At 41.1% G+C, this 27,820-nt stretch overlaps 1 long non-coding RNA gene across 1 annotated transcript in view; it reads right to left on the bottom strand.

Annotated features, from left to right (window-relative positions):
* Positions 1–410: 410 nt before the first annotated feature.
* LOC139761942 (uncharacterized) overlaps positions 411–27,820 on the bottom strand; it is a 67,726-nt gene continuing 40,316 nt past the window's right edge. Inside the window, exon 2 of the long non-coding RNA XR_011715646.1 lies at positions 411–1,248. This is a non-coding gene — a long non-coding RNA (uncharacterized lncRNA). The remainder of the gene's footprint in view (positions 1,249–27,820) is intronic.

The following is a 27,820-nucleotide window of genomic DNA, read 5'->3' as shown; positions in this document are numbered from 1 at the left end:
TGGTAACATCATTAGGTTTTGCACAACTTGCATTATGCAACAGGTATAGGGTTTCCTTGAAGACCCATTATTATGTTATATCATAGGGAATAGCACTCATACTTTTTTTTAAGGAAGGATTCACTACTCATGTACAGCAAGACTTCATCCATAATGGCCCTGTGGTCCTCTTTGTCACAGGTTGCACTATGACAGATATATAGTCTCACTGTACATCACTGGTGATCTTACAAGTGAAGTGCAGGAATATGGTTATTTATCCCAAAGGAGACATAGACCAAGAATACATGACAGGCATTCACTTAAACATAGTTTTCCCTTTCAAATTCATCTGGAAATCAGAGCACAATTCTGTAAACTAAACTTTCATACAAGGTTATAAAAAATCAAAGGTACAGTAAAACCCAAAAATATTTATCACATTTATTAAATATGTTCCAGCATGAAACAGTGGAAAGAAAACAATTAGTTTCTTCACTTACAAAGTGAATACATACCATCCTTATACTGATGTGCAACAAAGAGTATGCATACCAATATTTTTCTGTACATCTCTGACAAGTCTTACACCAAAGCATGCCATGAACACATCACCAAGTAATTTGGTTTACTAAATATCATCTGTAAAATAATGTGAATCCACAAAGCAGATCTTTCAGCACAGTAAAATTCTTAAAAATTTAGGTACAGAACTACATATGCAAAGGAAAACACAAAGTTGATTCAGTAACTATGAAGTGGTATTGACTTATTTTCCTATATGATATGTCAGTTCTTACTCTACACCTAGGTGGCTCATGCAAAGCCTCTTCTGCTGACAATTTCTCATACTTTTCTCTCTTGATACATACTTAATTTCCTGAAGGGACTCTCTTACGATTTCCTTCCATCTGTGTCCCTTACGTATACTTTTTCTAAATCTTACAACAATGTATACACCACTTTTAGCAAACCATACCTTATCAGATACTCATTTTACAAATCATACACCTTTAACTTTTGATCCCATACCTGAAAAAGCTTCCTCAACCTCTTCCACTATAAATAAAAATGTTCTAACACACACTCCTATCAAAAACTGTTAGCACATTAAATATGCGCTCAAGCCTATCTATGTATAGCAAAACCCACTGCTACCTAAACCAGGATATGAATTTGTAAATACATGTTGTACCTCTCTAATCAGGCGCTCTGTGGTCCAGCAACTCCCATGGTCTGGCACGTTTTGAATCTGCCACCAGGGCAGCGCTGTTGGCAATAACCAAAGAGATTACAGAGGAAAAATTAGAGGAATGGATGAACACTAATAATGATGAGTCTGTTGTTTATCAACCAACTGATAAAGAAATTGTGGAGATGGTTCAGCAAGGTGAGAAGAAAAAAGGTCATCATGAAGAAAATGCAGAGGGAAACAAGGAAGTGGAAAAAAATTTCCATAGATAAATGTATCCAGATGACGAGATTCAAGTACAGGACTCGAGCAAAGGGACTTTATAACAAAACATGATATCATGTCAATTTATTTGAGTCAAAAAAAATTACGGAAAAGCCAAAGTACAAGAAGCAAGCTACATTGCAACAGTGGTTAAAGGTCATTAATAACACTGCCAAGGGTCATTCCAGTGAAGGAAATCCACTTCCCTATACCTCCTCTGCCCATGATGTGCAAGTACTTCTGATGTAATCTGATGTAACAATAAAAACCTTGTTTGGAAGCATTAACATTGTATTATTTCCTGTTTTAAGCTTTGTTTTACTTTTAGAGTGAGCTGGCAAGACTAGGAAGTTAGACACATGTTTACAAGAGGGGTTCCCTTAGGGGTCAATTTCCGTTTTCCAGCATTTTCTGTGGTCCGGCAGTGGCCAGGTCCTAAAGTAGCCAGATTAAAGAGGTACATACTGTATCTCATTTCTGTGATAAATTCATGGTAAATATCTCATTTCTATGATAAATATATATATATATTTAGCGTATTGGAACAGTGACATAGAACCTACACTGAGGCACAAGAAGATTTGTTTTCTATGTATCATAGCATTTTGACTATAGATAGCTCAATTTGTAAACCCCATAAGTATCTAGCCAGTGATTTTCAAAACAGACAGTAATCTTTAGCAGTTATTCATTTTCTGCCGTTCAAACAATAGATCCCATAAACTTACAAATTTTTGCAGAGTATGAATGAGCAAGTGGCTAACCCCTTTAGCCATTTGAGAAGCACAAAATTAAAAGACTTCAATTAAAGAGAAGAGGCAGAGGGAAAAGATGTTAAAGTAAAAAAAAAAATCAGAGAAAATAAGATTTTAGTTCACTAAATCTTCTAAACTGAATGGTACTAAACCTAGGATCTCACATAAAGAAATCAATTCTTCTAAATATAAACAGACCATCAAGTCCCTCAATAAGAGTTGATTACCATTTGTTAAATAATTAACATGATAAAACCTGTCACTCTTTGACAACCCAGCTCAGATGCTCTACCCCATTCTTAGTTAGACAAAAACTGGTTCATAAGAAAATAAATACATGAGGTAGATATGATGACATTTATAATCAGCTCACCTCTGAACAACTTAAAAGCACAGAATATGATTAAATGCTGTGGACGATACTTAAATGTATTAGAAAAATTCAGAATCTACTGATTCCACAGATGACTTTTAATGTAAGTTGGCTGCTTCATTAATTTAAAACTTCACATATATTCTCATTATACAAAAATGCTGTTTCCCACATCAGCGAGGTAGTGCCACGAAACAGATGAAGAATGGCCAGTCCACTCATGTATATGTATGTATACATAAATGTCCATATATACATATATACATACATATACATATCAACATATACATACATACATACATACACAGACATATACATATGTTTTTTTTCTTTTTTTTTTTTTGCCGCTGTCTCCCGCGTTTGCGAGGTAGCGCAAGGAAACAGACGAACGAAATGGCCCAACCCACCCCCATACACATGTATATACATACGTCCACACACGCAAATATACATACCTACACAGCTTTCCATGGTTTACCCCAGACGCTTCACATGCCCTGATTCAATCCACTGACAGCATGTCAACCCCGGTATACCACATCGATCCAATTCACTCTATTCCTTGCCCTCCTTTCACCCTCCTGCATGTCCAGGCCCCGATCACACAAAATCTTTTTCACTCCATCTTTCCACCTCCAATTTGGTCTCCCACTTCTCCTCATTCCCTCCACCTCCGACACATATATCCTCTTGGTCAATCTTTCCTCACTCATTCTCTCCATGTGCCCAAACCATTTCAAAACACCCTCTTCTGCTCTCTCAACCACGCTCTTTTTATTTCCACACATCTCTCTTACCCTTGCGTTACTTACTCGATCAAACCACCTCACACCACACATTGTCCTCAAACATCTCATTTCCAGCACATCCATCCTCCTGCGCACAACTCTATTCATAGCCCACGCCTCGCAACCATACAACATTGTTGGAACCACTATTCCCTCAAACATACCCATTTTTGCTTTCCGAGATAATGTTCTCGACTTCCACACATTCTTCAAGGCTCCCAGGATTTTCGCCCCCTCCCCCACCCTATGATCCACTTCCGCTTCCATGGTTCCATCCGCTGCCAGATCCACTCCCAGATATCTAAAACACTTTACTTCCTCCAGTTTTTCTCCATTCAAACTTACCTCCCAATTGACTTGACCTTCACCCCTACTGTACCTAATTACCTTGCTCTTATTCACATTTACTCTTAACTTTCTTCTTTCACACACTTTACCAAACTCAGTCACCATCTTCTGCAGTTTCTCACATGAATCAGCCACCAGCGCTGTATCATGGGATGTATTTATGGAAGCTGTGATGGATTGCGCAAAAGATGCTTGTGGCATGAGAAGAGTGGGAGGTGGGTTGATTAGAAAGGGTAGTGAGTGGTGGGAGGAAGAAGTAAGATTATTAGTGAAAGAGAAGAGAGAGGCATTTGTACGAGTTTTGCAGGGAAAAAATGCAATTGAGTGGGAGATGTATAAAAGAAAGAGACAGGAGGTCAAGAGAAAGGTGCAAGAGGTGAAAAAGAGGGCAAATGAGAGTTGGGGTGAGAGAGTATCATTAAATTTTAGGGAGAATAAAAAGATGTTCTGGAAGGAGGTAAATAAAGTGCGTAAGACAAGGGAGCAAATGGGAACTTCAGTGAAGGGCGCAAATGGGAAGGTGATAACAAGTAGTGGTGATGTGAGAAGGAGATGGAGTGAGTATTTTGAAGGTTTGTTGAATGTGTTTGATGATAGAGTGGCAGATATAGGGTGTTTTGGTCGAGGTGGTGTGCAAAGTGAGAGGGTTGGGGAAAATGATTTGGTAAACAGAGGAGAGGTAGTAAAAGCTTTGCGGAAGATGAAAGCCGGCAAGGCAGCAGGTTTGGATGGTATTGCAGTGGAATTCATAAAAAAAGGGGGTGACTGTATTATTGACTGGTTGGTAAGGTTATTTAATGTATGTATGACTCATGGTGAGGTGCCTGAGGATTGGCGGAATGCGTGCATAGTGCCATTGTACAAAGGCAAAGGGGATAAGAGTGAGTGCTCAAATTACAGAGGTATAAGTTTGTTGAGTATTCCTGGGAAATTATATGGGAGGGTACTGATTGAGAGGGTGAAGGCATGTACAGAGCATCAGATTGGGGAAGAGCAGTGTGGTTTCAGAAGTGGTAGAGGATGTGTGGATCAGGTGTTTGCTTTGAAGAATGTATGGGAGAAATACTTAGAAAAGCAAATGGATTTGTATGTAGCATTTATGGATCTGGAGAAGGCATATGATAGAGTTGATAGAGATGCTCTGTGGAAGGTATTAAGAATATATGGTGTGGGAGGCAAGTTGTCAGAAGCAGTGAAAAGTTTTTATCGAGGATGTAAGGCATGTGTACATGTAGGAAGAGAGGAAAGTGATTGGTTCTCAGTGAATGTAGGTTTGTGGCAGGGGTGTGTGATGTCTCCATGGTTGTTTATTTGTTTATGGATGGGGTTGTTAGGGAGGTGAATGCAAGAGTTTTGGAAAGAGGGGCAAGTATGAAGTCTGTTGGGGATGAGAGAGCTTGGGAAGTGAGTCAGTTGTTGTTGTTCGCTGATGATACATATATATATGCCTGTACATATTCATACTTGCTTGCTTTCATCCATTCCTAGCATTACCCCACCCCAGAGGAAACACCATCCCCACCCCCTGCTTCAGCGAGGTAGCGCCAGGAAAACAGCCAAAAGACCACATTTATTCACACTCAGTCTCTAGCTGTCATGTGTAATGCACCAAAATCACAGATCCCTATCCACATCCAATCCTGACAGACCTTTCCATGATTTACCCCAGACATCTCACATGCCCTGGTTCAGACCATTGGCAGCTTGTTGACCCCAGTATACCACATCATTCCAATTCTCTCTCTTCCTTGTGGGCCTCTCACCCTCATGTATGTTCAGGCCCCAATCACTCAAAATCTTTTTTACTCCATCCTTCTACCTCCAATTTGGTTTCCCACTTCTTGTTCCCTACACCTCTGACACATACATCCTCTTTGTCAATTTTTCCTCACTCATTCTCTCCATATGTCCAAATCATTTTTCAACACACCCTCTTCTGCTCTCCCAACCAAACTCTATTTATTTCCACACATCTCTCTTATCCTTTCATTACTTACTTGATCAAACCACCTCACATCACACATAAAGATGTTTTGGAAGGAGGTAAATAAAATGCGTAAGACAAGAGAACAAATGGGAGCATCAGTGAAGGGGGCAAGTGGGGAGGTAATAATAGGTAGTGGAAAAAGAATCAGTTGTTGTTCGCCGATGATACAGCTCAAGTGGCTGATTCGAGTGAGAAACAGCAGAAGTTGGTGACTGAGTTTGGAAAAGGGTGGGAAAGTAGAAACTTGAGAGTAAATGTGAATAAGAGCAAGGTCATTAGATTAGTAGGGTTGAGAGACAAGTTAATTGGGATGTAAGTTTGAATGGAGAAAAATTGGAGGAAGAAGTGTTTGGATATCTGGAAGTAGACTTATCAGCAATTGGAAACATGGAAGTGGAAGTGAGTCACAGAGTTAGGGAGGGGTTAAGGTTCTGGGAGCAATGATGAATGTGTGGAAGTAAAGAATGTTATCTCGGAGAACAAAAATGGTAATGTTTGAAAGAATAACAGTTCCAACAACATTATATGGTTGTGGATAGGGTTGCACGGAGGAGGGTGGATGTGTTGGAAATGAAATGTTTGAGGACAATATGTGGTGTGAGGTGGTTTGATCAAGTAAGTAATGAAAGGGTAAGAGAGATGAGTGGAAATAAAAAGAGTGTGGTTGAGAAAGCAGAAGAGGGTGAGTTGAAATGGTTGGGACATAAGAAAAGAATGAATAAGGAAGGTTGACAAAGAGGAAATACGTGTCAGATGTGGAAGGATCAAGGAGAAGTAGACCAAACTGGAGGTGAAAGGATGGAGTTAAAAAGGTTTTGAGGAATTGAGGCCTGAACATATAGGAGGTGAGAAGCATGCAAGGAATAGAGTGAAATGGAACAATGTGGTATACTGGGGTCAATGTGCTGTCAATGGACTGAATCAGGGCATGTGAAACACCTGGGGTAAAACATGGAAAGGTGAATGAGGCCTGGATGTGGTTAGGGAGCTTTGGTTTCAGTGCATTACACACGACAGCTAGAGACTGAAGGTGAATGAATGTGGCCTTTTTTATGTTTTCCTGGTGCTACCTCGCTGAAGTAGGGGGTAGCGATGCTGTTTCCTGTAAGGCAGGGTGGCACCAGGAATAGATGAAGGCAAGCAAGTATGAATGTATAAATGTGCTTATATGTATATGTTTGTGTATGTGTATGTATATGTACATATATGTGTACATGTTGATATGTATACGTATATGTGCACATATGGGCATTTATGTATATATATGTGTATATGAGTGGATGGGCCTTTCGCACAACCCTATCTACAGCCCATGCCTCGCAACCATATAACATTGTTGGAACCACTATTCCTTCAAACATGCCCATTTTTGCGCTCCAAGATAACCTTCTTGCCTTCCTAACGTTCTTCAATGCTGCAAGAACCTTCGCCCTCTCCCCCACCCTGTGACTCACTTTCGCTTTCATGGTTCCATCTGCTGCTAAGTTCACTCCTAGATATCTAAATCACTTCACTTCCTCCAGTTTTTCTCCATCTAAACTTACCTCCCAATTAACTTGTCCCTCAACTTTCTTTTTTCACACACTTTACCAAACTCAGTCACCAAATTCTGCAGTTTCTCACCCGAATCAACCTTCAGCACTGTATCATCAGTGAACAATAACTGACTCACTTCCCGAGCCCTCTCATCCACAACAGACTACATACTTACCCCTCTCTCCAAAACTCTTGCATTCACCTTCCTAAAACCCCATCCGTAAACAAATCAAACAACCATGGAGACATCACACACCCAAGCCACAATTTTGCAGGAAAATTGTGCAAATGACAGGGAGATGTATAAAAGAAAGAGGCAGGAGGTCAAGAGAAAGGTGCAAGAGGTGAAAAATAGGGCAAAAGTGAGTTGGGGTGAGAGAGTATCATTAAATTTTAGGAAGAATAAAAAGATGTTTTGGAAGGAGGTAAATAAAGTGCGTAAGACAAGAGAACAAATGGGAACATCGATGAATGAGGCAAATGGGGAGGTAATAACAAGCAGTGGTGAGAGGGAGATAGAGTGAGTATTTTGAAGGTTTGTTGAATGTGTCTGAGGACAGAGTGGCAGATATAGGATGTTTTGGTCAAGGGGGTGTGCGAAGTGAGAGGGTCAAGAAGAATGATTTGGTAAACAGTGAAGAGGTAGTGAAAGTATTGCGGAAGATGAAAGCTGGCAAGGCGGCGGGTTTGGATGGTATTTCAGTGGAATTTATTAAAAAGGGGGTGAATGTGTTGTTGACTGGTTGGTGAGAATATTCAAAATATGTATGGTTCATGGTGAAGAGGGGCAAGTATGCAGTCTTGTGGATGAGAGAGCTTAGGAAGTGAATCAGTTGTTGTTTGCTGATGATACAGCACTGGTGGCTGATTCATGTAAGAAACTGCAGAAGCTAGTGACTGAGTTTGGTAAAGTGTGAGAAAGAAGAAAGCTGAGAGTAAATATGAATAAGAGGAATGTTATTAGGTTCAGTAGGGTTGAGGGACAAGTAAATTGGGAGGTAAGTTTGAATGGAGAAAAACAGGAGGAAGTGAAGTGTTTTAGATATCTGGGAGTGGATTTGGCAGTGGAGGGAACCATGGAAGTGGAAGTGAGTCACAGGGTGGGGGAGGAGGTGAAGGTTTTGGGGGCATTGAAGAATGTGTGGAAGGTGAGAACATTATCTCGGAGCAAAAATGGGTATTGGTTGTGAGGCATGGGCTATAGATAGGGTTGTGCAGAGGAGGGTGGATGTGCTGGAAATGAGATATTTGAAGACAAAATGTGGTGTGAGGTGGTTTGATTGAATAAGTGATGAAAGGGTGAGAGAGGTGTGTGGTAATAAAAAGAGTGTGGTTGAGAGAGCAGAAGAGGGTGTATTGAAATGGTTTGGTCACATGGAGAGAATGAGTGAGGAAAGATTGACAAAGAGGATATATGTGTCAAAGGTGGAGGGAACAAGAAGTGAGAGACCAAATTGGAGGCAGAAGGATGGAGTGAAAAGGATTTTCAGCAATTGGGTCCTCAACCTACAGAAGGGTGAAAGGCGTGCAAGGAAAGGGGTGAACTAGAACGATGTGGTACACCGCAGTCGACGTGCTGTCAATGGATTGAACCAGGGCATATGAAGCAACTGAGGTAAACCATGGAAAGTTTTGTTGTGCCCGGATGTGGAAAGGGAGCTGTGGTTTCAGTTCATTACACATGACAGCTATAGACAGAGTAAACTGATTTGGCCTTTTGTCCTTTCCTAGCACTACCTTGCAGGGGAGGGGTAAGCTATTTTCATATGTGGTGGGGTGGCGACGGGAATGAATAAAGGCAGCAAGTATGAAATATGTGCATGTGTGTATATATGTTTATGTCTATGTATGTATATATATGTGTATGTTGAAATGTATAGGTATGTATATGTGCGTGTGTGGGCATGTATGTATATACATGTGTATATGGGTCTGTTGGGTCATTCTTTCATCTGTTTCCTTGCGCTACCTCGCTAATGCAGGAGACAGCGACAAAGTATAATGAATAAAAATATATATATATATATATATATATATATATATATATATATATATATATATATATATATATATTTTCTTTCTTTCTTTCGTACTATTCGCCATTTCCCGCGATAGCGAGGTAGCATTAAGAACAGAGGACTGAGCCTTTGAGGGAATATCCTCACCTGGCCCCCTTCTCTGTTCCTTCTTTTGGAAAATTGAAAAAAATGAGAGGGAAGGATTTCCAGCCACCCGCTCCCTCCCCTTTTAGTCGCCTTCTACGACACGCAGGGAATACGTGGGAAGTATTCTTTCTCCCCTATCCCCAGGGATATATATATATATATATATCCCTGGGGATAGGGGAGAAAGAAAACTTCCCACGCATTCCTCCTGTGTCGTACAAGGCAACTAAAGGGGACAGGAGCGGGGGGCTAGAAACTCTCCCCTACTTGTATTCTAGCTTTCTAAAAGGGGAAACAGAAGAAGGAGTCATGCAGGGAGAGCTCATCCTCCTCGAAGGCTCAGATTGGGGTGTCTAAATGTGTGTGGATGTAACCAAGATGAGAAAAAAGGAGAGATAGGTAGTATATTTGAGGAAAGGAACCGTGATGTTTTGGCTCTGAGTAAAACGAAGCTCAAGGGTAAAGGGGAAGAGTGGTTTGGGAATGTCTTGGGAGGTAAGTCAGGGGTTGGTGAGAGGACAAGAGCAAAGGAAGGAGTAGCACTACTCCTGAAACAGGAGTGGTGGGAGTATGTGATAGAGTGTAAGAAAGTAAATTGTAGATTGATATGGGTAAAACTGAAAGTGGATGGATAGAGATGGGTGATTATTGGTGCATATGCACCTGGGCATGAGAAGAAAGATCATGAAAGGCAAGTGTTTTGGGAGCAGCTGAATGAGTGTGTTAATGGTTTTGATGCACGAGATCGGGTTATAGTGATGGATGATTTGAATGCAAAGGTGAGTAATGTGGCAGTTGAGGGAATAATTGGTGTAAATGGGGTGTTCAGTGTTGTAAATGGAAATGGTGAAGAGCTTGTAGATTTATGTGCTGAAAAAGGACTGGTGATTGGGAATACCTGGTTTAAAAAGAGAGATATACATAAGCATACGTATGTAAGTAAGAGAGATGGCCAGAGAGCATTACTGAATTACGTGTTAATTGATAGGTGCACGAAAGAGAGACTTTTGGATGTTAATGTGCTGAGAGGTGCAACTGGAGGGATGTCTGATCATTATCTTGTGGAGGCTAAGGTGAAGATTTGTAGAGGTTTTCAGAAAAGAAGAGAGAAAGTTGGGGTGAAGAGAGTGGAGAGAGTAAGTGAGCTTGGGAAGGAGACTTGTGTGAGGAAGTACCAGGAGAGACTGAGTACAGAATGGAAAAAGGTGAGAACAAAGGAGGTAAGGGGACTGGGGGAGGAATGGGATGTATTTAGGGAAGCAGTGATGGCTTGTGCAAAAGATGCTTTTGGCATGAGAAGTGTGGGAGGTGGGTTGATTAGAAAGGGTAGTGAGTGGTGGGATGAAGAAGTAAGATTACTAGTGAAAGAGAAGAGAGAGGCATTTGGATGATTTTTGCTGGGAAATAATGCAAATGAGTGGGAGATGTATAAAAGAAAGAGACAGGAGGTCAAGAGAAAGGTGCAAAAGGTGAAAAAGAGGGCAAATGACAGTTGGGGTGGGAGAGTATCATTGAATTTTAAGGAGAATAAAAAGATGTTTTGGAAGGAGGTAAATAAAATGCGTAAGACAAGGGATCAAATGGAAACTTCAGTGAAGGGGGCTAATGGGGAGGTGATAACAAGTAATGGTGATGTGAGAAGGAGATGGAGTGAGTATTTTGAAGGTTTGTTGAATGTGTTTGATGATAGAGTGGCAGGTGTAGGGTGTTTTGGTCGAGGTGATGTGCAAAGTGAGAGGGTTAGGGAAAATGATTTGGTAAACAGAGAAGAGGTAGTAAAAGCTTTGCGGAAGATGGTATAGCAGTGGAATTTATTAAAAAAAGGGGGTGACTGTATTGTTGACTGGTTGGTAAGGTTATTTAATGTATGTATGATTCATGGTGAGGTGCCTGAGGATTGGCGGAATGCTTGCATAGTGCCAGTGTACAAAGGGGACAAAGGTGAGTGCTCAAATTACAGAGATATAAGTTTGTTGAGTATTCCTGGGAAATCATATGGGAGGGTATTGATTGAGAGGGTGAAGGCATGTACAGAGCATCAGATTGGGGAAGAGCAGTGTGGTTTCAGAAGTGGTAGAGGATGTGTGGATCAGGTGTTTGCTTTGAAGAATGTATGGGAGAAATACTTAGAAAAGCAAATGGATTTGTATGTAGCATTTATGGATCTGGAGAAGGCATATGATAAGAGTTGATAGAGATGCTCTGTGGAAGGTAGTAAGAATATATGGTGTGGGAGGCAAGTTGTTAGAAGCAGTGAAAAGTTTTTATCGAGGATGTAGGGCATGTGTACGTGTAAGAAGAGAGGAAAGTGATTGGTTCTCAGTGAATGTAGGTTTGTGGCAGGGGTGTGTGATGTCTCCATGGTTGGTTAATTTGTTTATGGATGGGGTTGTTAGGGAGATGAATGCAAGAGTTTTGGAAAGAGGGGCAAGTATGCAGTCTGTTGTGGATGAGAGAGCTTGGGAAGTGAGTCAGTTGTTGTTCACTGATGATACAGCGCTGGTGGCTGATTCATGTGAGAAACTACAGAAGCTGGTGACTGAGTTTGGTAAAGTGTGTGAAAGAAGAAAGTTAAGAGTAAATGTGAATTAGAGCAAGGTTATTAGGTACAGTAGGTTTGAGGGTCAAGTCAATTGGGAGGTACGTTTGAATGGAGAAAAACTGGAGGAAGTGAAGTGTTTTAGATATCTGGGAGTGGATTTGGCAGCGGATGGAACCATGGAAGCGAAAGTGAATCATAGGGTGGGGGAGGGGGTGAAAAGTCTGGGAGCCTTGAAGAATGTGTGGAAGTCGAGAACATTATCTCGGAAAGCAAAAATGGGTATGTTTGAAGGAATAGTGGTTCCAACAATGTTGTATGGTTGCGAGGCATGGGCTATGGATAGAGTTGTGTGCAGGAGGGTGGATGTGCTGGAAATGAGATGTTTGAGGACAATATGTGGTGTGAGGTGGTTTGATCGAGTAAGTAATAGTAGGGTAAGAAAGATGTGAGCAATAAAATGAGTGTGGCTGAGAGAGCAGAAGAGGGTGTTTTGAAATGGTTTGGTCACATGGAGAGAATGAGTGAGGAAAGATTGACAAAGAGGATATATGTGTCAGAGGTGGAGGGAACGAGGAGAAGTGGGAGACCAAATTGGAGGTGGAAAGATGGAGTGAAAAAGATTTTGAGTGATCGGGGCCTGAACATGCAGGAGGGTGAAAGGCGTGCAAGGAATAGAGTGAATTGGAACGATATGGTATACCGGGGTCGACGTGCTGTCAATGGATTGAACCAGGGCATGTGAAGCGTCTATGGTAAACCAAGGAAAGTTCTGTGGGGCCTGGATGTGGAGAGGGAGCTGTGGTTTCGGTGCATTATCACATGACAGCTAGAGGCTGAGTGTGAATGAATGGGGCCACGTTGTCTTTTCCTAGCGCTACCTCGCACATAGGGGGGAGGGGGTTGTTATTTCATGTGTGGCGAGGTGGCAATGGGAATGAATAAAAGCAGACAGTATGAATTATGCACATGTGTATATATATATATGTCTGTGTGTGTATATATATGTATACAGTGAGATGTATAGGTATGTATATTTGCGTGTGTGGATGTGTATGTATATACATGTGTATGTGGGTGGGTTGGGCCATTCTTTCGTCTGTTTCCTTGCACTACCTCGCTAACACGGAAGACAGCGACAAAGGAAAATAAATAAATAATGAATAAAATATATATATATATATATATATATATATATATATATATATATATATATATATATATATATATATATATATATATACTCCTTGTTGTTCTACCCCAGGAGTCCTTTTTTTCATAATGAGGCTCATGCAGCACTCAGGAAGCTGGAGCCAGTTGGGGCCAAAAGTCATAAAGTGTTATGATGTGTGTACATCTATATTCAGAAAATGCGGGGCAATTAAGTGGTAACAGCTCAGTGTCTTCTTTATCATTGATGCTTCTTCAGCACCAAGAGTCTTGGAATATGTTAAAATAGTGCTTGTAGTGTTGTAAAAATGGGTGATGTCTAGACCATAAGTAAGAAAATGTGACTCATATTTATTTGGGAAGTGTGGTTTCTGATGTTTGTAAGCCTGGTGGGTTGGAGTTTATTGAGTTGGGAAGTCAGTTGTTTAGTGTTTCTCAAATTTTTTTAGCAAATGTATTTCTTCGGTATTATTTTTGTTAGGGAGGGGAGATTTCTGTGTGGAGGTTAGAAAAATGTGAGGCAGGAGTAAGTTTTTAATTTCTAGCTGGGGTTTGGTAGTTATTTATAGTGGTTTGGGTATGATGGGTTTAGTGCTGTTGCATAGAACTTAGTGCCAAGCATTTTGAGGTGAGACTGTATTTAAGAGTATCTTTGCTTCACTGTGAAGGTGTTGAGTGTTTGTAGTTCCTAGGCAGCCAGTGATTAAGTGTTTCACTGTGAGGTGTTTTGTGTTTGTGATTCCTAGGGAGCCAGTGATTGTTCTGAGAGCTCTATTTTTGTGGTTTGCAGCTTTGGTATATCTACTTTTGAGAGGGAGAAATCCAGGCAGATGGGGCATTGCTTAACATGAAGCAGATGAATTGTTTGTGTAAGATGTTAAGGGATTCTTTTTCTGCCCAGATCTAGTGCCAGTTAGTGTTCTGAAGGCAGCTGATGTTACTGATGCAGGGAGGGAATGGTTTTGCTCAGTAGAAGAGACTCTACATTCAAGATGACTGGAGAGTGTGTGCTGCATTTTCTTTTTGTTTGTCTGGGATTGAAAGAGTGATTGTAAACTTCCATGAAGATACAGAAATTCTGTTCTGGGTCAACCATTCTTCCAATTGAGTGATGTAATGCTGCATGTTTGATATTACTGTAGTGTTAGGATGTTGTGATGTGACTGTGAGATCTGCATATGAAAGGGCCTTCATGTTCAGGTTTGCCTCAAGTAATGGGAGGTCATGTAGGAAGGGAATGACTGGTTTAGGGAAGAAATGACTCTTGAGAAACTCCACATTGGGGTTTAAATGTTTTACATTTGACTCTGGCATGGCATCCAGCTATAAATCTGGCCAACCATATTTTGTCACATGGAGCAGGGTGTAAAGTATCTTTTGTGTGAGGTTGTGTCAGGGTCTCAAATGCCTTGTTGATTTCTGCTGCAACCAGCACTATGTAAGAAGGGGTTGTGTTGGGTGAATCCATTGAAGACATGTGTGAGCTGAGTGTAGTGTGTGGTAAAGTGTTTGGGTCTAAAGCCATGAAGAGAGGGTAAGACTGATGTTTTGTTTGATTTTGTATACTATTTTTTCATAGAATTTGGATAATGAGGGTAGAAGTGATATATAGCAGTAGAAGGAGGTGCAGCTGGGTAGATTGGAGGGTTTTAGGATTAGTAACATGATGGTGAGTTTCCAGATGTAAAAGATTTTCTTGTGTCGCCAGGAATAGTTGAAGATATCTTAAGTGCTTGGATTGCAAATGGGCCATAGTGTTTTCTGTGAAAGGTCAGTATGTTTGTCAGGGTCAGTAGCTGGAGAAGTCTTTAAGGTTTCAATCACCCTGCTTGTATCAATGGGAGTGAAGGGTGGCTGGGCAGTTCTTTGTTGGTGGATTTTGTTTAGATTTTTCATGACCTACCTGTTTTGGAATATGTTTGGTTTATGGATGATTTTAGTGTCTTAAGAGTATATTTGTGAGTTCTTTGGGAGAAGATATTTATTACAATAGGTCAGGAATGCCTCAGGTGCGGGCATTGGACTGGTGCAATTAGAGTGGATTTTCTTGAATGTGCACCAAAGTCGGTTGCTGTAGGTCTTGTGATTCACCATGTTGAGGAATGAATGCCAATTCTCAATTTGTTTTTCAGTGTGTGTGTGATATCACCATGGCTCTTTAATTTGTTTATGGATGGGGTGGTGGAGGATGTTAATGCAAGGGTCTTGGTGAGAGGAGTGAGTATGCAGTCTTGTAGGAAATGTGGGTGGCTGGGAAGTGAGTCTGTTGTTGTCTGCTGATGAAACAGTCCTGGTGACACATTTGAGTGAGAAACTGCATAAGTTGGTGCCTGAGTTTGGAAGGGTATGCAAAATAAGAAGTTGAGAGTAAAAGGGAATAAAAAGTTTATTAGGTTTATCAGGGCAAAAATTTGGGATTTAAGTATTTTAGGTGGTATTTGGATGGTATTGCAGTGGAATTTATTAAAAAAGGGGGTGACTGTATTGTTGACTGGTTGGTAAGGTTATTTAATGTATGTATGACTCATGGTGAGGTGCCTGAGGATTGGCGGAATGCGTGCATAGTGCCATTGTACAAAGGCAAAGGGGATAAGAGTGAGTGCTCAAATTACAGAGGTATAAGTTTGTTGAGTATTCCTGGTAAACTATATGGGAGGGTATTGATTTAGAGGGTGAAGGCATGTACAGAGCATCAGATTGGGGAAGAGCAGTGCGGTTTCAGAAGTGGTAGAGGATGTGTGGATCAGGTGTTTGCTTTGAAGAATGTATGTGAGAAATACTTAGAAAAGCAAATGGATTTGTATGTAGCATTTATGGATCTGGAGAAGGCATATGATAGAGTTGATAGAGATGCTCTGTGGAAGGTATTAAGAATATATGGTGTGGGAGGCAAGTTGTTAGAAGCAGTGAAAAGTTTTTATCGAGGATGTAAGGCATGTGTACGTGTAGGAAGAGAGGAAAGTGATTGGTTCTCAGTGAATGTAGGTTTGCGGCAGGGGTGTGTGATGTCTCCATGGTTGTTTAATTTGTTTATGGATGGGGTTGTTAGGGAGGTAAATGCAAGAGTCCTGGAAAGAGGGGCAAGTATGAAGTCTGTTGGGGATGAGAGAGCTTGGGAAGTGAGTCAGTTGTTGTTCGCTGATGATACAGCGCTGGTGGCTGATTCATGTGAGAAACTGCAGAAGCTGGTGACTGAGTTTGGTAAAGTGTGTGGAAGAAGAAAGTTAAGAGTAAATGTGAATAAGAGCAAGGTTATTAGGTACAGTAGGGTTGAGGGTCAAGTCAATTGGGAGGTGAGTTTGAATGGAGAAAAACTGGAGGAAGTGAAGTGTTTTAGATATCTGGGAGTGGATCTGTCAGCGGATGGAACCATGGAAGCGGAAGTGGATCATAGGGTGGGGGAGGGGGCGAAAATTCTGGGAGCCTTGAAAAATGTGTGGAAGTCGAGAACATTATCTCGGAAAGCAAAAATGGGTATGTTTGAAGGAATAGTGGTTCCAACAATGTTGTATGGTTGCGAGGCGTGGGCTATGGATAGAGTTGTGCGCAGGAGGATGGATGTGCTGGAAATGAGATGTTTGAGGACAATGTGTGGTGTGAGGTGGTTTGATCGAGTAAGTAACGTAAGGGTAAGAGAGATGTGTGGAAATAAAAAGAGCGTGGTTGAGAGAGCAGAAGAGGGTGTTTTGAAGTGGTTTGGGCACATGGAGAGAATGAGTGAGGAAAGATTGACCAAGAGGATATATGTGTCAGAGGTGGAGGGAACGAGGAGAAGAGGGAGACCAAATTGGAGGTGGAAAGATGGAGTGAAAAAGATTTTGTGTGATCGGGGCCTGAACATGCAGGAGGGTGAAAGGAGGGCAAGGAATAGAGTGAATTGGAGCGATGTGGTATACAGGGGTTGACGTGCTGTCAGTGGAGTGAATCAAGGCATGTGAAGCATCTGGGGTAAACCATGGAAAGCTGTGTAGGTATGTATATTTGCGTGTGTGGACGTGTGTATGTACATGTGTATGGGGGGGGGGTTGGGCCATTTCTTTCGTCTGTTTCCTTGCACTACCTCGCAAACGCGGGAGACAGCGACAAAGTATAAAAAAAAAAAAAAAAAAAAAAAAAAAAAAAAAAAAATATATATATATATATATATATATATTTTCTTTCTTTCTTTCGTACTATTCGCCATTTCCCGCGATAGCGAGGTAGCATTAAGAACAGAGGACTGAGCCTTTGAGAGAATATCCTCACCTGGCCCCCTTCTCTGTTCCTTCTTTTGGAAAATTGAAAAAAATGAGAGGGGAGGATTTCCAGCCACCCGCTCCCTCCCCTTTTAGTCGCCTTCTACGACACGCAGGGAATACGTGGGAAGCATTCTTTCTCCCCTATCCCCAGTGATAATATATATATATATATATATATATATATATATATATATATATATATATATATATATATATATATATATATATATATATATATATGATACAAGAAGGGAGAGCCCATATTAGAAATAGAGGTATGGAGTATAAAAGACTTTGTGTTATTAGGACATGAATATACAGGAGGGTGAGAGACTTGTGAGATACAGTGAATTAGAATGATGTGGTATACAGGGGTTGAAGTGCTGTCAGTGGACTGAATCAGGGCATGTCAAGTGGCCAGGGAAAACCATGCAAAAGTTTTTGGGGCCTGATTGTGGATGGGGAGCTGTTGTTTTGATGTTATATAATATTGCATTACACATGGCAGCTAAAGAATGGATGTTAATGAATGCGGCCTCTCTTCTTCTGTTCCTGGTGCTACCTCACAAGCACAGGAAATGGTGATCACATATTGGGGCATGTGAAGTGTCTGGGGTAAACCATGGAAAGTTTTGTGGGGCCTGGATGTGGAAAAGGAGCTGTGGTTTCAGTGCATTACACATGGCAGCTAGAGACTTAGTGTGAACGAATGTGGCCTTTTTTGTCTTTTTCTAGCTCTAGCTCATGCACACGCAGGGGGGAGGGGGTGCTATTTCTTGTGTGGTGGGGTGGTGACGGGAATGGACAAAGGCAGCAAGTATGAATATGTACATGTGTATACATGTATATGTCTGTGTATGTATATGTATGTATGCATTGAAATGTTTAGGTTTGTATATGTGCGTGTGTGGGCGTTTATGTACATAATTGCGTATGTGGGTGGATTGGGCCATTCTTATGTCTATTTCCTTGCACTACTTTGCTAACGTGGGAGTCAGCAACTAAGTATAATATAAAAGGAAATATATATATATATATATATATATATATATATATGTATATATATATATATATATATATATATATAAAAAGAAATATATATATATATATTATCCCTGGGGATAGGGGAGAAAGAATACTTCCCACGTATTCCCTGCGTGTCGTAGAAGGCGACTAAAAGGGAAGGGAGCGGGGGGGCTGGAAATCCTCCCCTCTCGTTTTTTTTTTTTAATTTTCCAAAAGAAGGAACAGAGAAGGAGGCCAGGTGAGGATATTCCCTCAAAGGCCCAGTCCTCTGTTCTTAACGCTACCTCGCTATTGCGGGAAATGGTGAATAGTATGAAAGAAAGAAAGATATATATATATATCCCTGGGGATAGGGGAGAAAGAAAACTTCCCACCATTCCTCCTGTGTCGTACAAGGCAACTAAAGGGGACAGGAGCGGGGGGCTAGAAACTCTCCCCTACTTGTATTCTAGCTTTCTAAAAGGGGAAACAGAAGAAGGAGTCATGCAGGGAGAGCTCATCCTCCTCGAAGGCTCAGATTGGGGTGTCTAAATGTGTGTGGATGTAACCAAGATGAGAAAAAAGGAGAAATAGGTAGTATATTTGAGGAAAGGAACCGTGATGTTTTGGCTCTGAGTAAAACGAAGCTCAAGGGTAAAGGGGAAGAGTGGTTTGGGAATGTCTTGGGAGTTAAGTCAGGGGTTGGTGAGAGGACAAGAGCAAAGGAAGGAGTAGCACTACTCCTGAAACAGGAGTGGTGGGAGTATGTGATAGAGTGTAAGAAAGTAAATTGTAGATTGATATGGGTAAAACTGAAAGTGGATGGATAGAGATGGGTGATTATTGGTGCATATGCACCTGGGCATGAGAAGAAAGATCATGAAAGGCAAGTGTTTTGGGAGCAGCTGAATGAGTGTGTTAGTGGTTTTGATGCACGAGATCGGGTTATAGTGATGGATGATTTGAATGCAAAGGTGAGTAATGTGGCAGTTGAGGGAATAATTGGTGTAAATGGGGTGTTCAGTGTTGTAAATGGAAATGGTGAAGAGCTTGTAGATTTATGTGCTGAAAAAGGACTGGTGATTGGGAATACCTGGTTTAAAAAGAGAGATATACATAAGCATACGTATGTAAGTAAGAGAGATGGCCAGAGAGCATTACTGAATTACGTGTTAATTGATAGGTGCACGAAAGAGAGACTTTTGGATGTTAATGTGCTGAGAGGTGCAACTGGAGGGATGTCTGATCATTATCTTGTGGAGGCGAAGGTGAAGATTTGTAGAGGTTTTCAGAAAAGAAGAGAGAAAGTTGGGGTGAAGAGAGTGGAGAGAGTAAGTGAGCTTGGGAAGGAGACTTGTGTGAGGAAGTACCAGGAGAGACTGAGTACAGAATGGAAAAAGGTGAGAACAAAGGAGGTAAGGGGACTGGGGGAGGAATGGGATGTATTTAGGGAAGCAGTGATGGCTTGTGCAAAAGATGCTTGTTTTCATGAGAAGCGTGGGAGGTGGGTTGATTAGAAAGGGTAGTGAGTGGTGGGATGAAGAAGTAAGATTACTAGTGAAAGAGAAGAGAGAGGCATTTGGATGATTTTTGCTGGGAAATAATGCAAATGAGTGGGAGATGTATAAAAGAAAGAGACAGGAGGTCAAGAGAAAGGTGCAAAAGGTGAAAAAGAGGGCAAATGACAGTTGGGGTGAGAGAGTATCATTGAATTTTAAGGAGAATAAAAAGATGTTTTGGAAGGAGGTAAATAAAATGCGTAAGACAAGGGATCAAATGGGAACTTCAGTGAAGGGGGCTAATGGGGAGGTGATAACAAGTAATGGTGATGTGAGGAGATGGAGTGAGTATTTTGAAGGTTTGTTGAATGTGTTTGATGATAGAGTGGCAGGTGTAGGGTGTTTTGGTCGAGGTGATGTGCAAAGTGAAAGGGTTAGGGAAAATGATTTGGTAAACAGAGAAGAGGTAGTAAAAGCTTTGCAGATGGTATAGCAGTGGAATTTATTAAAAAAAGGGGGTGACTGTATTGTTGACTGGTTGGTAAGGTTATTTAATGTATGTATGATTCATGGTGAGGTGCCTGAGGATTGGCGGAATGCTTGCATAGTGCCAGTGTACAAAGGGGACAAAGGTGAGTGCTCAAATTACAGAGATATAAGTTTGTTGAGTATTCCTGGGAAATCATATGGGAGGGTATTGATTGAGAGGGTGAAGGCATGTACAGAGCATCAGATTGGGGAAGAGCAGTGTGGTTTCAGAAGTGGTAGAGGATGTGTGGATCAGGTGTTTGCTTTGAAGAATGTATGGGAGAAATACTTAGAAAAGCAAATGGATTTGTATGTAGCATTTATGGATCTGGAGAAGGCATATGATAAGAGTTGATAGAGATGCTCTGTGGAAGGTAGTAAGAATATATGGTGTGGGAGGCAAGTTGTTAGAAGCAGTGAAAAGTTTTTATTGAGGATGTAAGGCATGTGTACGTGTAAGAAGAGAGGAAAGTGATTGGTTCTCAGTGAATGTAGGTTTGTGGCAGGGGTGTGTGATGTCTCCATGGTTGGTTAATTTGTTTATGGATGGGGTTGTTAGGGAGATGAATGCAAGAGTTTTGGAAAGAGGGGCAAGTATGCAGTCTGTTGTGGATGAGAGAGCTTGGGAAGTGAGTCAGTTGTTGTTCACTGATGATACAGCGCTGGTGGCTGATTCATGTGAGAAACTACAGAAGCTGGTGACTGAGTTTGGTAAAGTGTGTGAAAGAAGAAAGTTAAGAGTAAATGTGAATTAGAGCAAGGTTATTAGGTACAGTAGGTTTGAGGGTCAAGTCAATTGGGAGGTACGTTTGAATGGAGAAAAACTGGAGGAAGTGAAGTGTTTTAGATATCTGGGAGTGGATTTGGCAGCGGATGGAACCATGGAAGCAAAAGTGAATCATAGGGTGGGGGAGGGGGTGAAAAGTCTGGGAGCCTTGAAGAATGTGTGGAAGTCGAGAACATTATCTCTGAAAGCAAAAATGGGTATGTTTGAAGGAATAGTGGTTCCAACAATGTTGTATGGTTGCGAGGCATGGGCTATGGATAGAGTTGTGTGCAGGAGGGTGGATGTGCTGGAAATGAGGTGTTTGAGGACAATATGTGGTGTGAGGTGGTTTGATCGAGTAAGTAATAGTAGGGTAAGAAAGATGTGAGCAATAAAATGAGTGTGGCTGAGAGAGCAGAAGAGGGTGTTTTGAAATGGTTTGGTCACATGGAGAGAATGAGTGAGGAAAGATTGACAAAGAGGATATATGTGTCAGAGGTGGAGGGAACGAGGAGAAGTGGGAGACCAAATTGGAGGTGGAAAGATGGAGTGAAAAAGATTTTGAGTGATCGGGGCCTGAACATGCAGGAGGGTGAAAGGCGTGCAAGGAATAGAGTGAATTGGAACGATATGGTATACCGGGGTCGACGTGCTGTCAATGGATTGAACCAGGGCATGTGAAACGTCTATGGTAAACCATGGAAAGTTCTGTGGGGCCTGGATGTGGAAAGGGAGCTGTGGTTTCGGTGCATTATCACATGACAGCTAGAGGCTGAGTGTGAATGAATGGGGCCACGTTGTCTTTTCCTAGCGCTACCTCGCACATAGGGGGGAGGGGGTTGTTATTTCATGTGTGGCGAGGTGGCAATGGGAATGAATAAAAGCAGACAGTATGAATTATGCACATGTGTATATATGTATATGTCTGTGTGTGTATATATATGTATACAGTGAGATGTATAGGTATGTATATTTGCGTGTGTGGATGTGTATGTATATACATGTGTATGTGGGTGGGTTGGGCCATTCTTTCGTCTGTTTCCTTGCACTACCTCGCTAACACGGAAGACAGCGACAAAGGAAAATAAATAAATAATGAATAAAATATATATATATATATATATATATATATATATATATATATATAGTTGATAGAGATGCTCTGTGGAAGGTATTAAGAATATATGGTGTGGGAGGCAAGTTGTTAGAAGCAGTGAAAAGTTTTTATCGAGGATGTAAGGCATGTGTACGTGTAGGAAGAGAGGAAAGTGATTGGTTCTCAGTGAATGTAGGTTAGCGGCAGGGGTGTGTGATGTCTCCATGGTTGTTTAATTTGTTTATGGATGGGGTTGTAAAGGAGGTAAATGCAAGAGTCCTGGAAAGAGGGGCAAGTATGAAGTCTGTTGGGGATGAGAGAGCTTGGGAAGTGAGTCAATTGTTGTTCGCTGATGATACAGCGCTGGTGGCTGATTCATGTGAGAAACTGCAGAAGCTGGTGACTGAGTTTGGTAAAGTGTGTGGAAGAAGAAAGTTGAGAGTAAATGTGAATAAGAGCAAGGTTATTAGGTACAGTAGGGGTGAGGGTCAAGTCAATTGGGAGGTGAGTTTGAATGGAGAAAAACTGGAGGAAGTGAAGTGTTTTAGATATCTGGGAGTGGATCTGTCAGCGGATGGAACCATGGAAGCGGAAGTGGATCATAGGGTGGGGGAGGGGGCGAAAATTTTGGGAGCCTTGAAAAATGTGTGGAAGTCGAGAACATTATCTCGGAAAGCAAAAATGGGTATGTTTGAGGGAATAGTGGTTCCAACAATGCTGTATGGTTGCGAGGCGTGGGCTATGGATAGAGATGTGCGCAGGAGGATGGATGTGCTGGAAATGAGATGTTTGAGGACAATGTGTGGTGTGAGGTGGTTTGATCGAGTAAGTAACGTAAGGGTAAGAGAGATGTGTGGAAATAAAAAGAGCGTGGTTGAGAGAGCAGAAGAGGGTGTTTTGAAATGGTTTGGGCACATGGAGAGAATGAGTGAGGAGAGATTGACCAAGAGGATATATGTGTCGGAGGTGGAGGGAACGAGGAGAAGAGGGAGACCAAATTGGAGGTGGAAAGATGGAGTGAAAAAGATTTTGTGTGATCGGGGCCTGAACATGCAGGAGGGTGAAAGGAGGGCAAGAAATAGAGTGAATTGGAGTCATGTGGTATACAGGGGTTGACGTGCTGTCAGTGGATTGAAGCAAGGCATGTGAAGCGTCTGGGGTAAACCATGGAAAGCTGTGTAGGTATGTATATTTGCGTGTGTGGACGTGTGTATGTACATGTGTATGGGGGGGGGGTTGGGCCATTTCTTTCGTCTGTTTCCTTGCGCTACCTCGCAAACGCGGGAGACAGCGACAAAGTATAAAAAAAAAAAAAAAAAAATATATATATATATATATATATATATATATATATATATATATATATGTATATATATATATATATATATATACTCCTTGTTGTTCTACCCCAGGAGTCCTTTTTTTCATAATGAGGCTCATGCAGCACTCAGGAAGCTGGAGCCAGTTGGGGCCAAAAGTCATAAAGTGTTATGATGTGTGTACATCTATATTCAGAAAATGCGGGGCAATTAAGTGGTAACAGCTCAGTGTCTTCTTTATCATTGATGCTTCTTCAGCACCAAGAGTCTTGGAATATGTTAAAATAGTGCTTGTAGTGTTGTAAAAATGGGTGATGTCTAGACCATAAGTAAGAAAATGTGACTCATATTTATTTGGGAAGTGTGGTTTCTGATGTTTGTAAGCCTGGTGGGTTGGAGTTTATTGAGTTGGGAAGTCAGTTGTTTAGTGTTTCTCAAATTTTTTTAGCAAATGTATTTCTTCGGTATTATTTTTGTTAGGGAGGGGAGATTTCTGTGTGGAGGTTAGAAAAATGTGAGGCAGGAGTAAGTTTTTAATTTCTAGCTGGGGTTTGGTAGTTATTTATAGTGGTTTGGGTATGATGGGTTTAGTGCTGTTGCATAGAACTTAGTGCCAAGCATTTTGAGGTGAGACTGTATTTAAGAGTATCTTTGCTTCACTGTGAAGGTGTTGAGTGTTTGTAGTTCCTAGGCAGCCAGTGATTAAGTGTTTCACTGTGAGGTGTTTTGTGTTTGTGATTCCTAGGGAGCCAGTGATTGTTCTGAGAGCTCTATTTTTGTGGTTTGCAGCTTTGGTATATCTACTTTTGAGAGGGAGAAATCCAGGCAGATGGGGCATTGCTTAACATGAAGCAGATGAATTGTTTGTGTAAGATGTTAAGGGATTCTTTTTCTGCCCAGATCTAGTGCCAGTTAGTGTTCTGAAGGCAGCTGATGTTACTGATGCAGGGAGGGAATGGTTTTGCTCAGTAGAAGAGACTCTACATTCAAGATGACTGGAGAGTGTGTGCTGCATTTTCTTTTTGTTTGTCTGGGATTGAAAGAGTGATTGTAAACTTCCATGAAGATACAGAAATTCTGTTCTGGGTCAACCATTCTTCCAATTGAGTGATGTAATGCTGCATGTTTGATATTACTGTAGTGTTAGGATGTTGTGATGTGACTGTGAGATCTGCATATGAAAGGGCCTTCATGTTCAGGTTTGCCTCAAGTAATGGGAGGTCATGTAGGAAGGGAATGACTGGTTTAGGGAAGAAATGACTCTTGAGAAACTCCACATTGGGGTTTAAATGTTTTACAGTTGACTCTGGCATGGCATCCGGCTATAAATCTGGCCAACCATATTTTGTCACATGGAGGAGGGTGGAAAGTATCTTTTGTGTGAGGTTGTGTCAGGGTCTCAAATGCCTTGTTGATTTCTGCTGCAACCAGCACTATGTAAGAAGGGGTTGTGTTGGGTGAATCCATTGAAGACATGTGTGAGCTGAGTGTAGTGTGGTGGTAAAGTGTTTGGGTCTAAAGCCATGAAGAGAGGGTAAGACTGATGTTTTGTTTGATTTTGTATACTATTTTTTCATAGAATCTGGATAATGAGGGTAGAAGTGATATATAGCAGTAGAAGGAGGTGCAGCTGGGTAGATTGGAGGGTTTTAGGATTAGTAACATGATGGTGAGTTTCCAGATGTAAAAGATTTTCTTGTGTCGCCAGGAATAGTTGAAGATATCTTAAGTGCTTGGATTGCAAATGGGCCATAGTGTTTTCTGTGAAAGGTCAGTATGTTTGTCAGGGTCAGTAGCTGGAGAAGTCTTTAAGGTTTCAATCACCCTGCTTGTATCAATGGGAGTGAAGGGTGGCTGGGCAGTTCTTTGTTGGTGGATTTTGTTTAGATTTTTCATGACCTACCTGTTTTGGAATATGTTTGGTTTATGGATGATTTTAGTGTCTTAAGAGTATATTTGTGAGTTCTTTGGGAGAAGATATTTATTACAATAGGTCAGGAATGCCTCAGGTGCGGGCATTGGACTGGTGCAATTAGAGTGGATTTTCTTGAATGTGCACCAAAGTCGGTTGCTGTAGGTCTTGTGATTCACCATGTTGAGGAATGAATGCCAATTCTCAATTTGTTTTTCAGTGTGTGTGTGATATCACCATGGCTCTTTAATTTGTTTATGGATGGGGTGGTGGAGGATGTTAATGCAAGGGTCTTGGTGAGAGGAGTGAGTATGCAATCTTGTAGGAAATGTGGGTGGCTGGGAAGTGAGTCTGTTGTTGTCTGCTGATGAAACAGTCCTGGTGACACATTTGAGTGAGAAACTGCATAAGTTGGTGCCTGAGTTTGGAAGGGTATGCAAAATAAGAAGTTGAGAGTAAAAGGGAATAAAAAGTTTATTAGGTTTATCAGGGCAAAAATTTGGGATTTAAGTATTTTAGGTGTCTAGGAGTGGATATGCCAAAGAATGGAATCAAGGCAACAGAAGTGAGACATAGGGTGGGTGAGAGGATGAAGGTCCTAAGAGCACTGGGGAATGTATGGAAAGAGAGGTTGTTATCTGGGAGGGCAAAAATAGCTGTGGGTGAAGTAGTATTAACAAAGTTTAATAGAGGTGACACAGAGACTATAGATTAGAATGTGTGGAGGAAGGTGAATGTTGAAGACATGTGTGAGAGATAGTTTGATCAAGTAAGAAATAAAAGGGTATGAGAGAGGTGTGGTAATAAGGAGAATGTGGTTGAGAGATCTACAGATGGTGTGCGGAAACGTTTTTGACATATGAAGAGAATAATGCAGAGAGATTGACAAAAAGGATGTACAGTGTTTGCAAAAAATGCTGCTCCCTTTCCCCTTACATTTTCAAAGGCAATACACTACTGTGATCTATTGGGGGTACAACCATATGATGCTCTCAGGGTGAAATCATTGTACATCTGGTCACTGAGACTAGTGCTTCTAACAATGAGAGTACCAGTAAACTATCTCAGTGTGCCTCAGGCTAGCTATCAAGGGATGTTCTTCTTTACACTTCCTGGCTGCTACATCATTTTGGGAATTTCATTTCTGGGCACTGCATGTCTTCTAACAGTGTTTCAATATGGTTGGCCCTTACTTTTCTGAGGAGAAAGCTGAATTCTCACCTGGAAGCAGGAAAATGTGAGTGCACATGAGATTTCTAGGTGCACTGGGCACTCAGAACACGCGATCAGGTGGCAGCTTCCTGCAACACTTTATTCAGGAGATCAAGATCTTATGAACCCAAAAGAAACCTTGCCAATTCCATGTCCAGACATCTGCAAATAGTAATCAAGGCCAAAGGAGAGATGACAGAACACGAAAATGTAAGTGTGACATCACCTGTGAAAATGTATGGGGAGGTGAACAAGGTTTTTTGCAGACTCTATGTGTCAGAAGTGGAGGAACATGGAGATGGGGGAGACCATATTGGAGATAGAACTATGGAGTTAAAAAGAAAGTGAAAGTCATGCATGGGATAGAGTGAGTTGGAGCAATGTGGTATACAACAACATAAAAATGACAGAAAGGTCTGAGGGGCTTGGTTTTGGAAAGGGGGCTGTGATTTTGGTACATTACACATGACAGAGAATGGCTGCGAGGGACTGTGTCCTTTCTTCAACTGTTCCTGGTGCTGCCTCAGTAATGCAGGAAATGGTCAACAAGTCTGAAAATGTATATGTTTTCCCACTTGCAATGCTCCTGGTTATAGGATAATAGTTTCTTCAATACTTGGAAACTAGTTGGTATTTTGACTTGATAAGTTTTAATGAAAAATAAAATCATCCTGATTATGTTGCAAATACAGAAAACTAATACCAATTTCCAAGGGGATATTTTCTATGAATAATGAAATATGATGAAGTTAAATGAGTTCTTCTCTTACGAAAAGAAATCTCGTGAATTTATAAACCACAAAATATGATAAAAAATTCACATGAAGAGCCAAAATGAAAAATGCATACATTGGATTGATGAATACATGAAAGAACCATTTGGAAGCAATTCTGAAATTATACCAACCCTCAATTCTTAAGGTGAAACAAAAATGAAGTGCAAAGTACCCAGTGAACCGTTCTCTTTTAAGGCAGATGGGCAAGTTATAATGTTTGAAAAGTAGAAAGCAAGTAACTGCTGATTTACAAGCAAAATTTCTTTATCTTTTAGCTCACTTTCATTATTAAGAGGCACTACTAGATATGGAACTTACACTAAGTAAACCTGTGATAATATTTTCAGTGAAAATAAGAAAATTTGGAAAATAT

Source organism: Panulirus ornatus, chromosome 42 (assembly GCF_036320965.1).
Source record: "Panulirus ornatus isolate Po-2019 chromosome 42, ASM3632096v1, whole genome shotgun sequence".
Taxonomy (NCBI): domain Eukaryota; kingdom Metazoa; phylum Arthropoda; class Malacostraca; order Decapoda; family Palinuridae; genus Panulirus; species Panulirus ornatus.
The sequence above is the reverse complement of the archived record's forward strand: the minus strand, read 5'-3'. Positions and strand labels throughout refer to the sequence as shown.